This window comes from Bos taurus, chromosome 21, assembly GCF_002263795.3.
Source record: "Bos taurus isolate L1 Dominette 01449 registration number 42190680 breed Hereford chromosome 21, ARS-UCD2.0, whole genome shotgun sequence".
NCBI lineage: Eukaryota > Metazoa > Chordata > Mammalia > Artiodactyla > Bovidae > Bos > Bos taurus.
Window position 1 is genome coordinate 17855428 of NC_037348.1, and position 16824 is coordinate 17872251.

At 42.8% G+C, this 16824-nt stretch overlaps 1 non-coding gene across 1 annotated transcript; it reads right to left on the minus strand.

Moving 5' to 3' along the window:
• Nucleotides 1–10224: 10224 nt before the first annotated feature.
• TRNAA-UGC (transfer RNA alanine (anticodon UGC)) lies at nucleotides 10225–10297 on the minus strand. The gene has a single exon. It is a non-coding gene; the product is annotated as a tRNA-Ala (tRNA).
• Between the last annotated feature and the right edge of the window lie 6527 nt (nucleotides 10298–16824).

Below are 16824 nucleotides of genomic sequence, written 5' to 3' on the forward strand. Positions count from 1 at the left end.
TTCAGCTTCTTTCTAGATTCAAGTTCTACCCATGTTGCCCCATGGACTGTAGCTCCAGGCTTCACTGTCCATGGGATTTTCCAACCTAGGTTAGTGGAATGGGTTGTCACTTCCTCCTCCAGGGGATCTCCCGGACCCAGGTATCTTCTCTTGCTTCTCCTGCATTGGCAGGTGGATTCTTTACCACTAGGGCTACCTGAGCTACCATAATGCCCTTCATGATTATTTTAAAACTGCTCACATTTTCATTCTGTCTCTGACAAGCTTCTCCCTTTACCTCATTTGGGGTAGCAAGACCTGCTTCAAATATCATTTTTCTTACATAAAACCTTTCCTAATCACCCCAAGTCAAGTTATGTAATTTCTCTTCTGTGACCCTAATGTACGATTTATAAATTCCTATTATAGCCTGCTTGCCATTTACAGCTTTATTTATTTATGTGTTTTTTTTACAGCTCCATCCCCACTGGCCAATGAATAGAGAACTCTAAGTTGCATGGACCTACCTATTATTTCTCAGTTTCCCTGTACCTGAAATATTAAAGTTTCTCAAAAATGTATCTTCCCCCGGGTCTCAAACCTGGACACCCAACGTCTCAATGAAATTCCATAAATTTGGGAAATTTATGGAATTTCTTCCATTTCCCCTCTCAAATCAGAGTGTGTGTTATAGGAAGGGAAATCGGTTTCATTACAGTTGACATCTCGCTCAAGTATAGCCCAGCATCTCAAGCCATTGGTTGCCATGGAAGACTGTTCCCTGTGTGGGGCTAGATTCCCAAGGAGCAGGGTGGCCTTGTCCTTGCCTAGATTATGCAAATGTTTAGATACAGCAGTGAGAGCAGAGGTGCAGTCTCCGAGAGTCTCCTGCTGCATCCCCATCAAGGTGCTCTGAACACACAGGCTCTCTTTGTTGTGAACTGGCACATGACTCCAGGTGCGTTGTGCCAACTTGGCTGCCTGGGTGCTTCTTTCAATCCCATCCATTGGCTCCAGTTTCTCCTGGGTTTCCAGTAAAGGGATTCAGAGCTACAGAGAACATTTGAACAGAACCTGGTCCTTGAGTTAAAGCTTGCATTGAGCCTTGCCAACATAAGTAAGGTCACATTACACCCGAAGGGGAGGAATTCTCACTCATGGCTTCCATGACCCACCCTGAGTAAGAGAGCTGTAGAGTCAATTTCATAGTCCAAGGGGAGTCTGTACCCTCTGCCAAAATAAGAAATTTCCATGAAATAAATGCCTGACACGAGTCATCCTTGCTCAGGAAAGAGACTGGCATGGTGGAGCTGAACACTTGCACCCTCATCAGAGTGATGGATTCATTTGGCCCTGTTGGTACAAACCGCCCCTGCCCTCTAAAGGCTCTGGCCTTGGAAAAACACATGGCAGGGTAGCCCGGGTACTAACCACGCAGGCCTTTTTGGGCAAAAAGGATTCATGAGGTTTGCAGTCTGCTGCTGTCCTCGCAACAGATGTCCTCTTCTGCTTATGTTGTAGTTCGGTTCCACATGGGACACGTGCCCAACTGATTCTTGATAAAAAGTGCTGTTTAGAAAAAAAAAAGAAACCGCTTAAAGGAAATTTTTAGATAAAAATGGATCATATTGCAGCCATTATGCACCTAATAATAAAAAAAGATTCAATTGTATATAGCTTAAAATGATCGGTTACACATGTTCCAACACAAGAGAGCTGAAAGTGATCTTGATTCACACACACACACACACACACAATATATATATATATATAGGTTCAATGTTTTTGGAAAGAAAACAAAGTAAGTGAAGAAAGGTTTATCATTATGTTCCTGTTTCTAAAGGCAGGAAGTAACTAAATGATGATTTTACTCCGTTCTATCACATAGAACTGGGGGTAGGATGTGAGGCTGTCTCATCAGCATTTGACATAGGCTGGTCTTCTCGCCTGTGTATATTTTGAGCCTGTTCAGGTCATGGAGAAAAAGATCCAGTTCTCTTTGGAAGAGAATGCATGGTTCTGAGAAAATTACCGATTTAATCACATTGCCTCTTGTAACAAGTAGCCAAACAGAGCAAAGCAATGAACTATTAAAATGCATGGAGCAAAACTGGTTGTTCTGATGAGGAGCTTTTATTGATCTTTTATAATCTTGTGTAGGGCCTTACAGGGTTAAAATGATTTCTTAAGAGCAGACATGTATCATGAGCATCCCTCTGACAAAATAATCAGCATTAAGCACCGTTCTTCAGAGCAGTTCAGTTGAAGTGTCTGAATGTGGACTTGACTTTGGAGGTCAGGGCCAGAGGGACCCTGAGGTCCATTCTGGACTGGCCGTGGGGCAGCGTGAGAAAGCACAGAGGCCAGCAGTGTGACCTTGAGGGTGTGGGGGCTCATTGGATAATGTTGGATAGAATAATATCAACCAGCACCCCCCTACACCACACACACACACACACACACACACATTTCATTCTGAAGAAGTTATTTTAGAAGGTTTCAGGGAGGAAAAGCCTTCCTGTGTTCCTACTCTGCTCATCGTCACTCATTTAAATTCTCATGACTACTTTACATGATAAAGGGGCATTAACTGATGCCATTTTCAAAAAGAGGTTTGGCCCTATACAGAAGGACACTTTTACTGAGTGATGGAACTGGTATCAACCCCCAGAGAAGTCTGACTTTCCAACCCATGATCCTTTTTACTTCCTTAGAGGGTTGGGCAGTAAGAGTACATAACAACCAAAAGATGCTGCTAAAATGGGATGGATGTGAATACTTGCCACATACCGTAGTCTGACTCCATAGCATTTGTTACCATGTTTAAGCCACACAACCCAACCCTACAAGATAAACCCTCTTTCTATGCTCAGTCCATAGGTGACAATGCTGGAGCAAAATGGTCAGGACTTGCCTAAGATGTGTTGTTGTTCAGCCACTCAGTCATGTCCAACATTTTGTGACCTCATGGTCTGCAGCATTCCAGGCTTCCCTGTCCTTTACCATTTCATGGAGTTTGTTGAAACTCATGTCCATTGAGTTGGTGATGCCATCCAACCATCTCGTCCTCTGTTGTCCCCTTCTCCTCCTGCGTTCAGTCTTTCCTAGGATCAGAGTCTTTTCCAATGAGTCAGCTCTTTGCATCAGGTGGCCAAAGTATTGGAGCTTCAGCTTTGACATCGGTCCTTCCAATGAATATTCAGGGTTGATTTCCTTTAGGATTGACTGGTTGAATCTCTTTGCTGTCCGAGATTGTGTGCCTGAGATTACTCAGCTGTTAAGGAGCAGAATGATGATTTTAACCCAGAGCCTGCACTCCAGGGAAGAGTATCTCTTCCAAGAACCCTAAAGGCCTCTCAGGGGCCATGGAGAGGGCCATCTCCCTCTGTCACTAGAAAGATGTATTAGTGTTGGTTTCAGTATTTGACTCAAATACAAACAACTCATAGCAGACATCACTAAATATGTGTGTGTTCAGTTGCTAAGTCATGTCTGACTCTTTGCGACCCCATGGACTCTAGCTCGCCAGACTTCTCTGTCCATGGGATTTCCCAGGCAAGAATATTGGAGTGATTTGGCATTTCCTCCTCCAGGACAAAGCAATGGCACCCCACTCCAGTACTCTTGCCTGGAAAATCCCATGGACAGAGGAGCCTGGTGGGCTGCAGTTCATGGGGTTGCTAAGAGTCGGACACAACTGAGCGACTTCACTTTCACTTTTCACTTTCTTGCACTGGAGAAGGAAATGGCAGCCCACTCCAGTGTCTTGCCTGGAGAATCCCAGGGATGGGGGAGCCTGGTGGGCTGCCGTCTATGGGGTCGCACAGAGTCGGACACGACTGAAGTGACTTAGCAGTAGCAGCAGCCTCCAGGACATCCCTGTATAATCTCTGCTTTAACCTCAAACTGAACAAGTTCAATGTCAGAGCCTCCTCCCAGCAAAGTCTCTATATCCTGGTTCCTGAACTTGACCATCTCAATGGGAATCCATGTGTGCCTGACGTATGACCCAATGTCTGACCAAGTCAGGCACTTTTTGCTTCACTCAGTGGACAGTTTCAAGCCTCCTCCTAGCTCTGTTTAGAATCTGCTCCTCTTTCTCCTTGGTCCATTCCTCACCTGGGTTTCATCAATGGTTTCCTCACTACAGTCTTCATCTCTGGCTTTGCCTCCTCTCCAGCCCTTTATTCCCATATAGACAGGAGATTTGGGAGGAAAATCTGTTTCTATTTCTGCCGTTTACAATCTTTCACTGGGCTCCCATTGTCCTAAGGTTAACATGCTAATGTGACTTGGCATTTGAGCTCGTCTCTTTTTTAAAAGATTTTTTTTGATGTGGACCATTTGTAAAGCCTTTGTTGAATTTGTTACAATACTGCTTCTGTTTTATGTCTAGAGTTTTGGGCCACAAGGCATGAGTGAACTTAGCTCCCTGACCAGGGTTCAAACCTGCATCCCCTGCATTGGAAGGTGAAGTCTTAACCACTGGACCACCAGGGAAGCCCCTTGAGTCCTTCTTGATCCAGCCACTGGCTAACTACCTGGTCTCCACTCTTAACACAAACCCATATGGAGGTCTTAAAAGTCACTTTTGGTTTCCAGAACTCACTCTACCCATTTATTCTCTCTGCTTCCTCTTGTGTGCCAAATTTTATTTATGGTGTGCTTCAATTCTATTCTCATCCACATAGTCTCCCATGATCTGATTCTGAGTTCTCATAGCACCTTGTAGGAACCCTATCATAGCTTTTGTTGCAAGATTTTCCCTGGGGACTCTTCTGTTTCCCCCACCAAACTGTATCTTTTTGAAGGACAGAAATGATTTTGTTCACTGCAGTATCCTGAGGGCCTAGCATGGTGCTCAAAGAATGATGGGCCTTCGTTAAATACATAAACATTGAATGATCAAGATCTCCATCTCCAGCCTGCATGTCTCGCGAGAATGACCTCCTACCCGTTGCCTCAGTAACCTATTAGACATGGATAGCACAGCTTGCAGGAAAGTAGGGCACACACGTGTCCGGCCAACTCAGAGCAGCATCAGTGAAGCATCCAGGAAAAACCTCCCTCAGACCCTGGTCTGTGGGGCCTCTTACTCTGTAATTTTCCAGATGCAGCTTCCTTTTTTTCCTCCGAATGGCCTGTAGAGGTCAGAAAAGGGCCTTGGTTTCCAATCCAGGACTGTCTTCTGTGTCCATTAGCATTCACCCCGGGTATCTATAATTAAGCAAACCTAGGCGCTGCACATAGGAACGGAAATGCATTGAGTTTAATAAAACAGAGTGTAAGACAACTTTAGATTGACTCCAGCCTTGTTTATTCTTGCACACTTGTAATTCTGCTTTGGTATATTCCCAGTCAAAGAGACCATTGTCCTGGGAACTGAAGCGTGTCCCTTCTTCATTGCTAACGCAGGCAGTCCGAGGAGGCAAGCCATATGAGCTTACTGCTCCCCGCTAGCAGCAAAAAAAAAAAAAAAAAAAAAAATGTTTTTGTATTTCTTAAAGCAAAACAATAACAAATAGAAGGACATGTGGATACCATGAGAGGAACTCCTTCTGATGTTCTAGCTTTTTGTTTATCAGGAATGTACATGCATTCAGAGACCAGAAAAAATATACTTCCATATATTATTTCGATTATATATATATATATATATATATAAATGGAGAAGGCATGCTGGTTGCTCCTATCATTTAAGAACCACTGATTTTGTTCTGTAAATTGTTGCCTAGTGTATGGGACAGAGCATGAGACTGAAAAGAGCCCACGGGGTGGGGTCTGACTCTATCACTTTCATGGATAAACTTGGGACTCATGGTTCGGTTCTCTGGGTCTCCATTTCTCCATTGGAGAGTGAGGGCTGGGCCAGGTGAAATCTAAGGTCATGTCTCTTTCTCATATTCGTGGCCACTGAGCCAGCCGGCCTATGGGGAACGCCAGCACCCCTGGACTGGCCAGGAGGATGAAGAGGAGGCATGAGGTGGCCCACACTAGCGCTCTGTCCCCGGAGGGCCTGAGGCCAGGCTTGTACAATGATCTTTTCAGAGCCCAGAATGATGCTGTTGATACCCTGCCAAAGCCCAGCAGAATAAAAGCTTCCGAAATCAGGGCTAAAAATAAATAATGAAACCAAGTGACAACATAAACAGGAAGACCTAAAAGTGGTGGGGGATGAATTGAGTCAGCAAACTGGGGGGGGGGGGGGCGCGGTGTGGGGAAGAGTCTCATGCATTCTCTTCCGCGAGGATGGGGCTGCAGGAGGCTCCGGAGGTGCCAGTGCGCTTGTGAACGGGGGTGTGATGCCACCTGGGATAGGAGGCAGGCCATGGAGCAGAGGTGTGACCCCCTTCTCAGGCTCATTTCCTCTCTGCCACACACTTGATCCGCCCACTCATCCCTGGTCTTTGTTGGCTGTTCAGAGAGAGCGCTTTGTAACAGTGCCCTTGCTGTGCCTGGACCTCTGCGTGGGCCAGGGCCAGCTGCCCTCATTGACCTCGTCTCTCAGCTTTGGGACTCTGCTTCCTCTTTGCACACACTCTGGATTTCAAATGAAACGGTGTTTCAATCTGGTGATTCAGGGCGATATGTGTGCAAGAGGGCTAGGTAGGGAAAGGATGCTACTAGTTTTTAAGTGCATCTCACTTTCCAGCCTCTGGGATAGGCACATTCATACCACATACAAGGAGACAGGCGTCTCTGGATAACAACAACACAAGTCAGCACAAGAAAACTACCTCTGCTCACTTTATCTGGCTGCTTCTAGTTCTCACAGATGCTAAGGGTAAAGATCCAGAGCAGAGGGAATTTTTATCAAGGGAAGTGGCTTCATATTACTCGGCCATAAAAAGGAATGAAATTGGGTCATTTATAGTGATGCAGATGGACCTAGAGTCCGTCATACAAAGTGAGGTAAGTCAGAAAGAGGAAAACAAATATCGTGTATTAATGCATATGTATGGAATCTAGAAAGATGGTACAGATGAACCTATTTGCGGGGCAGAAATAGAGATGCAGGTATAGAGAATGGATACTGGGACACAGTGAGGGAAGGGGAGAGTGAGGCAAATTGGGAGACTAGCGCTGACATATGTACAGAACCACGTGTAATATAGATAGCTAGTGGGAAGATGCTGCATAGCATAGGCTGATCATCTCAGTGCCCTGTGATGACCTAGAGGGTGGGATGGGGAAGGGAGGCCAAGAGGGAGGAAATCTATGTATACATACAGCAGAAACTAACAACATTGTAAAGCAACTATACTCTTTTTTTTTTTTTAAAGGAGGTGGCTCAATGAATTGGGGATATATGCAAATGTGAACATTGTGAGGGTAAAAGGACTAAGAGCTCTTTCTCTGTGCATATATAGAAACAGAGATTTGGGCTCTAGCAGGAAAGAACAGGGAGGGAGGGGACTTCCCAACATGGGCAGAGGCTCAGCTCCATGGAGAAAAGGAAGGTCGTGAGAAATTCTGATTTATTAAAAAAAAAAAATCACATGAGATGTTTGATTTTAACTTGTTTCTTATTCTGTGGGGTCTCATTGGACCCCACACCTATGCCCTCAAATCTTTAGTAAAAGAAGACCATCTCAAATAACAATATTTTGAGTAAATGGAAGATGAGGTTTGCTCGTTTTGGATAAAAAGACTGTGGGTAGAGGTTGTCAAGGAGAATTCAGTGGAAGCAGGAAATTTGCAAAAATTTGTTTCTAGGGCATAACAGTTCCCACACTCCAGCTTGGAAGTTTCAGCCATTTTATGTGTCTATGAAAATGGTGATGATAATAATGATCATGAAACAACAATAACAAGTGACCATGGTCCTTTTCCATGCACCGTGTCTTAGGCTGAGTGTTTACGATTCATGATATCCTTGCTAGGTAAGTAACTGTCATGACCTCTATTTTGTGAATGAGGACAGCAAGTCCTAAGAGTGTGTGCAAAGTAAGTACCCAAGACAGAGGCCAGGTTTGGATGTGAACTCTGTGTCCCCTTCCCTCCCATGGTCTTTGTGGTAGAAAGCCTCCATAAAGTAAGTGGTCCTCCTCGGCAATGTGGCTCCTTTCTTTTATCATCTTGAGACAAACCTGTCTTCATGCTTTCTTCCTCAAATTCATTTTCAGCATCGTATTTTCAAACTTCTTCAAGACTTATCCTCTCTCAGTGCACCCATGAACCTTACTGTTGCTCCATCTTCCTTCCATTGTTCTCAGTTAAAATGCCATCTGATCGTCTGAAGGAATCTCTCGGTGGGTTGATGGTGATGGGTGGTGATGTGCATGTGGAATACATGAAGCACACTGAAATCTTGAAATATTTTTAAAGGTAAATGACATATTCATGGATGGATATGGTCCCACCCAAACAAAATTAGGTTGGGGCGCCAATCAGCAGGATTTTCCTAAAAGTGTCTGCTGTGAGTCAGGAAATGGTTACACAGGTTTCTACCATGTCTATGAATATTCTGAACAATATGAGGGATTCACAGTGACTATATATTTTTTTTTGTTAGAGTTTATTTTGCAGCCACTCTGGAATACAGGGTTCAGGGTTCATTGTGAGCTCTTATTCAGAGACCTATGGTGCTCAATTGCTCAGTTGTGTCCGACTCTTTGAGACACTATGAACCATAGTCCAACAGGCTTCTCCATCCATGGGATTTTCCAGGCAAGAATACTGTAGGAAAAAAAAAGAGAAAAAAAAAAAGAATACTGTAGAGGGTTGCCATTTCCTCCTCCAGGGGATCTTCCCAACACAGAGATCCAACCTTTGTCTCCTGTGTCTCCTGCACTGGCAGGTGGATTCTTTACCACTGAGCCACCTGGGAAGCCCCCAGAGACCTCTGAGCACCATATAACCATGGCCTCATTTTAAGAGATACTTAATTTACTTTATTAGGTCAGGCTCTCTGGTTTCCAAATCTTAAACTGTCACTGCCTCTCAACATCACTTAACTTCTATTTACCAGGGCTTTCAGGGAGCCAATCACCTCTACAAGGTGACTCAGCAAACAGCAACAAGAGGAACACTTTTTGCTCTCTTATCTTCTCTTCCCTCTGTTGGGAATGGATTTCCATGTCATTTGGTATAAGTCAAAGTTTCTTCCACGACAAAACTTGACCAGAGTCTTCCTGATCTTCTTTTGAATGCTTTTTATTTTTGTTGGTCAGTTGGTTGATATTTTCCTCATCTGCAGTGACTATAGGATGGCAGAACCAGAGACACTTAGCAAGGAAAATCCAGATCCTAAAAGTTAAAGTCCACACTCAAACCCTAAGATGGTTAGTGATTGGCTGCCTACCCCATGTTCACACACACACACATACATGCACACACACACACTCACACACAAGTGCACATTAGTTCCTAAGGAAAAACTCTTATATGGATCAAGGGAGGCTCAAGAAGGAGGGAATATATGCACGCATCAGAGTGATTCGTTGTACAGCAGAAACTAACACAACATTGTGAAGCAATTAAACTCCAATAATAAAATTTTTAAAAAGGGCAAGATGGATGGAGCCTTCAAGGACACTGATTTGGTAACCATTGCAGAGAGCAGAGTTTTCATGGTAAGAGGAAGTTTATAAATAGAAGTAAGTGGAGCTACTTCTCTCCCAGTGCTTTGTAATTGATGTCATGACACCTTATTCCATATAATAGGGCAAAGATGGTGCAATAAGATTACCTCTAGCTTAAGAAGTAGCCTCACTGTCAGAGGTACCAGTGGGCTCAGAGTGGGACAAAGGAGAAGCAGATAGGGGCTGCCTCCCCCACTCTCACAGTGTTCTCTCTCCATGTATCCATCAACAGCAGTGGATCTAGCAATGTCTGCTGATAGATATGAGACACAATGAAATTTTCACGAAATAGACTTCCACTCCCATGTCCCTGGGTATCTTTTTCCCACCTGAATTGAAGTGCTCAGGTCTATATGGAAAATTAACTTAATAAACCGATGCTTATCCCTATAGGCTTATTTGGGTTTTTTTGGTCCCACCATATGGCATATGGGATCTTAGTTCCCTGGAATGTGAAAGTGAAGTTGCTCAGTCATGTCCAGCTCTTTGTGACCCCTTGGACTGTAGCCTGCCAGACTCCTCCATCCATGTGATTTTCTAGACAAGAATACTGGAGTGGGTTGCTATTTCCTTCTCCAGGGGATCTTCCTGACCCAGGGATCAAGCCTGGGTCTCCCGCACTGCAGGCAGACTATTTACCATCTGAGCTCAAAATCCCTAGTTCCCTGATCAGGGATCAAACCTGTGCCCTCTGCATTGCAAGTGCAGAGTCTTAACCATTGGACCACCAGTGAAGTCTCCAGTTCAGTTCAGTCACTCTGTTGTGTCTGACTCTTTGTGACCCCATGGACTGAAGCATACCAGGCTTCCCTGTACATCACCAACTCCTGGAGCTTACTCAAACTCATGTCCATTGAGTCAGTGATGCCATCCAACCATCTCATCCTCTGTCATCCTCTTCTCCTCCTGCCTTCAATCTTTCCCAGCATCAGGGTCTTTTCCAATGAGTCAGTTCTTCATATCAGGTGGCCAAAGTATTGGAGTTTCAGCTTCAGCATCAGTCCTTCCCATGAATATTCAGGACTGATTTCCTTTAGGATTGACTGGTTTGATCTCCTTGCAGTCCCAGGGACTCTCAAGAGTCTTCTCCAACATCACAGTTCAAAAGCATCAATTCTTCGGCACTCACCTTTCTTTATGGTCCAACTCTCACATCCATACATGACCACTGGAAAAACCATAACTTTGACTAGATGGACCTTTGTTGGAAAAGTAATGTCTTTGCTTTTTAATATGCTGTCTAGGTTGGTCATAGCTTTTATTCCAAGGAGTAAGCGTCTTTTAATTTCATGGTTGAAGTCACCATCTGCAGTGATTTTGAGCCCAAAACAATAAAGTCTCTCACTGTTTCCATTGTTTCTCCATCTATTTGCCATGAAGTGGTGGGACCAGATGCCATGATCTTAGTCTTCTGAGTGTTGAGCTTTAAACCAACTTTTTCACTCTCCTCTTTCACTTTCATCAAGAGGCTCTTCAGTGAAGTCTCCATATAGGCTTATTTGAAAGCACCTATACTCAGTCACAAGGAGGTATTAAGCTAATTTTATAGTTTTCAACCTTCCACTTTTTGGATTACATTTTTTGGTTAGTTAGGAAATAAGATAAATCCTTAAAGGCAAAGTTAGCTTATAATCAGAAATTCAGTAAAGACAAAGTTTAATAAATATAAAATAATGCTGATTTTAATAAAAGTATTTTATTTTAGAATGTCTTAATATCATAAGTAATAGTATTAACATTGGAAATCCACCAATAAAACTACAGTAAAAGTGTTCAGTTCATATAACAAAAAGCATAACAAGAAAACAAAGCCAAGAAATTAAACAGTAAAAAGAACTAAACAGAAACAAGACTGACAACATTTAATAATTGTAGTTATAAATGTAAATGCTATAAATTATGCCACTAAGTGACACAGAATATCTACCAGGATCAAAAAGGGAATCTAGCTATTTTTATTCATTATATAAAACTAAATAAAATATTCATAATGAAACAATCTAGCGTGGAAAAGAGGTAATGAGTAAAAATTTCTCGGGAGTCATTACCAATGAGAAGAATTACAAATGCAAAAGCTGAAGTTCGGAATAAAGAGTTGAGATAGAGGACTGATTTAGGAATGGTAAGAAGAAGCCTGCCAGGCTCCTCTGTCCACGGAATTCTCTAGGCAAGAATACTGGAGTGGGCTGCCATTCCCCCCAGGGATTGAACCTGGGTCTCCTGTGTTGCAGGCAGATTCTTTACCATCTGACCCACCAGAGAAGCCCAAGAAATACGAACGAGTTTATTATTAGAGCTATGATAAAAGACCTGGGAGGAAAAAAGCCGTTCTGATCTCACTGGGGAAATGTGACCAAAGCATATGAAAAGTAAAAACACAAAAAATGCAAAAGGATTCCTCCCCAGAACATTGCAGCAGGAAGAAGCCACAGGCTGCAGGCCTGAGGGGTGAGGAACAAAGCCATAGCATCATCAGAGCTCAACATCAGTCATCCGGTGATATGCCCATATCTTATCTCCTGCCCCTGTTTCCCTCTTATACAAGGTAACTTTGAAAACATGATAAATAGGGAGAAGGGATAACTAGATCTATTGAATTATGTGGGTTTAGGACAGATTAAAATGAATTGAAACGACGGTCTCCTTCAGTTGTCCATATGATGCATTAGCTTGACATTCAGAGGTTTCTTAGTCCACTCCAGCCTGCCTTTCTAGGCTTATCTTCAAATACACGTGGCCCCAGAGCCAGCTTTTTAGCCAAAATGGGCTATTCACCATCTCCTAAGTTTATCCTGCATGTTATCACCTTGTCTTGCTCTTCCTCCCTCCCTTCAAGGGCCAGTTTAAATTGCCCCTCATCTGAATATCTTCTCCTATAACTCCTGTTCGCTCTGTTCCTCCATCTATGACCCCTTAAACCATTTATTACATAATTATCCATATCATTTCATGCTCCACTGATTGGCCATTTATCTCTTTTATGGAGGTTTGATGCTTCACATGTGTCTGTCATTTCTCTACAAGCACACTGTTTGATTCCTGAGAGCCGGGCCATGTCTTTCTATCACAGCATTCATCATTTGCCACTCTCTAATTTCAATTTGTTGATCAATATTATCTCACAAAAATGCTCACTATAAAACTTAAGGTTAACGATTACTTTCTTCATTGTACAGACTAGGTCATGAAAACTCAGAGAAGTTCAAAAACCTGCCCTACATCGTGTGACTAATAAGGGGCAGAATCAAAATTTGAATCCATGTGAATGCAACAAAGACCTTCTACTTTTCCCAACAAGGCTGTGATGTCATTATGCCTTCCCTGAGTTTCCAGCCCAGACGGTACTTCACACTAAAGTGCTTATAACATTTACGTATACAAAAGAGATTTTTCCGTAAGAGTATTTCAGCTACTGTAGGCGATTTGCCTGCAATTTGTACATTTGTAGCAGGGACATAGGATTTCTAGATTAGATATAGAAAATAATTAAATCTAGAAAATTAAATCATTCCGTCTACCTAGACAGAATGCCTATTCATGTGTAACATGTACACACAAACATGTGCATACACATACACAGATGTTTGCACCATGATAAATCGGCTGATCAATGCCACACACAGATTTCCCTGAAAGGACATTGCTTTCTCAATGGCGAAATGAATGATCTTCATTGGCAAGGACATGGAAAACTTTTAATTCCACTTAAAGTAGAAGGGGGTAAAATCTTAGCAGAATGCTTCAAGCCTCAATTTTATTGAGAGAGTGCCCAGAGATTATTGATTGGGTTTGTGGCTAGCATATTACTTTGAAGTAGAGACCTCTTCCTTGTGATATTACCTTTGAAGAACTCCTCTATTGAAAAGACTTCCCTGGTGGCTCAGACGGTAAAGCATCTGCCTACAATGCGGGAGACCTGGGTCAATCCCTGGGTCAGGAAGATCTCCTAGAGAAGGAAATGGCGACCCACTCCAGTATTCTTGCCTGGAAAATCCCATGGATGGAGGAGCCTGGCAGGCTACAGTCCATGGGGTCACAAAGAGTCAGACACTACTGAGCAACTTCACTTTCTTTTCTTCTATTGAAAAGCTCTGTGTCCATTCATTGTTAATCATGATCCCAGAAAATCTAATGAGTGGAAAGGGAGCTTAGCAGGCTGGTTGTATTTTCAGGCTCCTGGTTTGTTCTGTATTTAAGAGAGGGGCATAATATCTCTGGAACTTATTAGGGTTCAGAAGTGGGAAGAAGCCTGACAAATAGAGGGGGACTGTGGGAGGGAAGAAACCAGAGTCTAGTTGTTCATAGGTTCCCTGGATACCTAACTTCACTTCTCAGCTTTGGACTTTCACCAAGTGCCTAAGGAAAACAGTCATAACATTTCCTTCTTGTGTGTCTTTTGTACTTTAGCCACTTAAAAGTCACCTCAATGACTTGTTGAAATACAGTGCTGAGCTCAAATTCTGGAGATTCTGATTCAGTTGGTATATGATGGGGTCCAATGATTTGTATTTCTAACAAGTTCCCAGGTGATAATGACCCTGCTAGTCCATGGAACACATTTTGAGAACCACTGTCCTAACAGACATGACACGTTATCATAAGACTCACCAGGTGATCATAGGAACATCTGGTCCTTTTAAGGAAATGTATTATAATGCTACTAGTTAGAAACTTTTGCTAAAACCAAACCTAAATATTTTCTCTACACCAACACCAATATTCTTTCTTTCATCTCAGAGCTGTTTGCTACATTATACATATGTTCATGCTATCTCATGCCTTGTTCTTACCAACGCTAAGTTGCCCTCCACCAAACCAGTGATGACAGGCTTGTTGTCACTGATGGGAGATTTTCTTCTTTTCTTGAGAAAAGAGTTTGTTTTCATGGGACCAAGGAGAACAGAAAGACTTATCTCTAAGGGAAGGAAACACTAATATCTGCTTCGTCTCCCCTCTTTTCCTCCTATTTTTCTTTTCTTCTGTCTCCTCTGCCCTCATTTTCTTCTCATGCTTCTTTTCTGTTAATCTATCCCCTTTTATTTTCTCTAGGTTTGCAAGTCTCTATCCCCTTTCTCTACAGAGCTTAGTTGAATGAGTTCATTATGATCTGCCCTGCCAACTTCCATCTCCATGACTTTATTTCTTCTTACTTTATCCTCAATACGTGTCTTTTTCTGAACAAAATGAACACAACTATTTTTGAACCTTGAAGCGTGTCCAGTCTTTGAAACTTTCAGGCCGAGCAAGATGTTTGATGGTTGTAATGACCTCTTCTGAATATCAGGGCACCTTCCATGTACACAACCTCTTTCCAAGAGTCTCAATAATGTGTAGATTGCTATATTTTTGGGCAGTAACACCATGATCCTGAATACAATGGATTTAACTCCTGACCCCCAAACAGCCTGTTTATAGGCAGTCCTTAGGCTCATGAAGTGACCTGGTATACAAGCTGTAGCCAATACCAACAAGAGTACCCTTTGCCTGATGGTGACTTTCCCAAGCTAACCAGATTTTTCTTTGCTGAAGAGTTTAACTTTGAGACACATATAAAAACAGTGCTAACAATAGGAGTTGAAGTAAAGAATTGCCAAGGCACCAAAGCAATAGTCTGAAGGATAGTAAGCCATGGGACAGCCACTAAAATGTCTCTGCATCATCATTCTTTGAACTATTGTCAAGACCTGAACAAAGTTTCCATCACTAGGAAGCCTGGTTGCATATCATTTTAACAAATTGTTTGAGATAAGCTAAGAATCTCTATTCCTTATCCCTTACAGAAGCTGAATTTACAAACAACAGAGAAAGTTATTTTAAGACTAAGATCTAGACAGAAGGTATCGACGAGAGGTGCATAGGACATAGATTAGAGGTCAAGAGTAGAATCCAGGATTGATCATCATAATCAGTAGCAGTCACTGATAAGAAAATTTCAAAGCTCCAGTGTATTAGAAATTTCAGTCATTGTGTCTATCTTCCTATGACAGACCTCTGGGGCACTCACTCCTCTCAAAGCCACTGATGGAAAGAGAAACCTAACTGAATATTGTACAATCTCACTTAAGGCTTCCATTGACATTATTAGACCAAAGGTGAACAAATACTTCAAAAGCAGCAGGTGTGTGTGTGTGTGTGTGTGTGTGTGTATGCATACCCAGGTTTGAACCCTGGGTCAGGAAGATCCCCTGGAGAAGGGAATGGCTACCCACTCCAGTATTCTTGCCTGGAGAATCCCATAGACAGAGGAGCCTGGTCAGCTACAGTCCTTGGGATCGCAAAGAGTCACACATGACTGAGTGACTAACACACACACACACACACATACACATATATAACTTTATATTTTTTATTTCATATAATTATAGCTTATGAAATAAAAATAAACCTTTCAAAAATGAGCTAGGCCAATCAGACCCCTTTATGGGCCATTTAAACTAAGAGAATTGAGATAATGATTTATTTAGCTCAAGGAACAGCAGTCTGAAAAATTACAAGGCAAATTTGAGCCCAAGAAGAACAGTATGAAAACTGAAGATGTCAAGATGCTGAGCCCCTGTATTGGCAGAAAGTGCGATGCTGAGGAATCATAGGTAGAGAAGAGACAGAGAGAACCAAAGACAGAGAAAGCACACAGTTCATACAGGAGGATGAGAGAGCTTCTGGTTCAAAAGATGCCTTGATTGTAAAAAAAAAAAAAAATTCTGACCCAGTTGTAGTCTGTGTCGAACTTGACAATAACTGATTTTCCTTGAAACTCAGATATGTCGAGCCACTTGCTTGAGATTATTCAGTGAACATGGAGAGGAGTGGGTATTTCAATCCAGACTGGCTTGACCCACTGCTTTTGGTTTTTCCAGAACATGGTATTGTATAGTGGAGCCTTTACCTGCATGGAAGAAGGTATGAGTCATAAAGATCAGTCTGTGTGTGTGGTCTATTGCTCAGTCGTTGTTTTTTCACATGTATGTGTTTGCATATGTGGATTATAGGCTCCTTTTTACAATTTTTTGGCTGCATTGGGTCTTCATTGCTGCATGCCAGCTCTCTCCAGTTGTAGTGAGAAGGGACTACTCTTCCTTGCCACCCACAAGCTTCTCATTGTGGTGGCTCCTTTGGTCATGGAGCACGGGCTCTCGGGCACGGGCTTAGCAGTTTAGGCGCACAGGCTTAGTTGTTCTGCGGCACGTGGGATCTTCCTGGACCAAGGATCGAACCCATGTCCCCTGCACTGGCGCTTGGATTCTCATCCACCAGGGAAGCC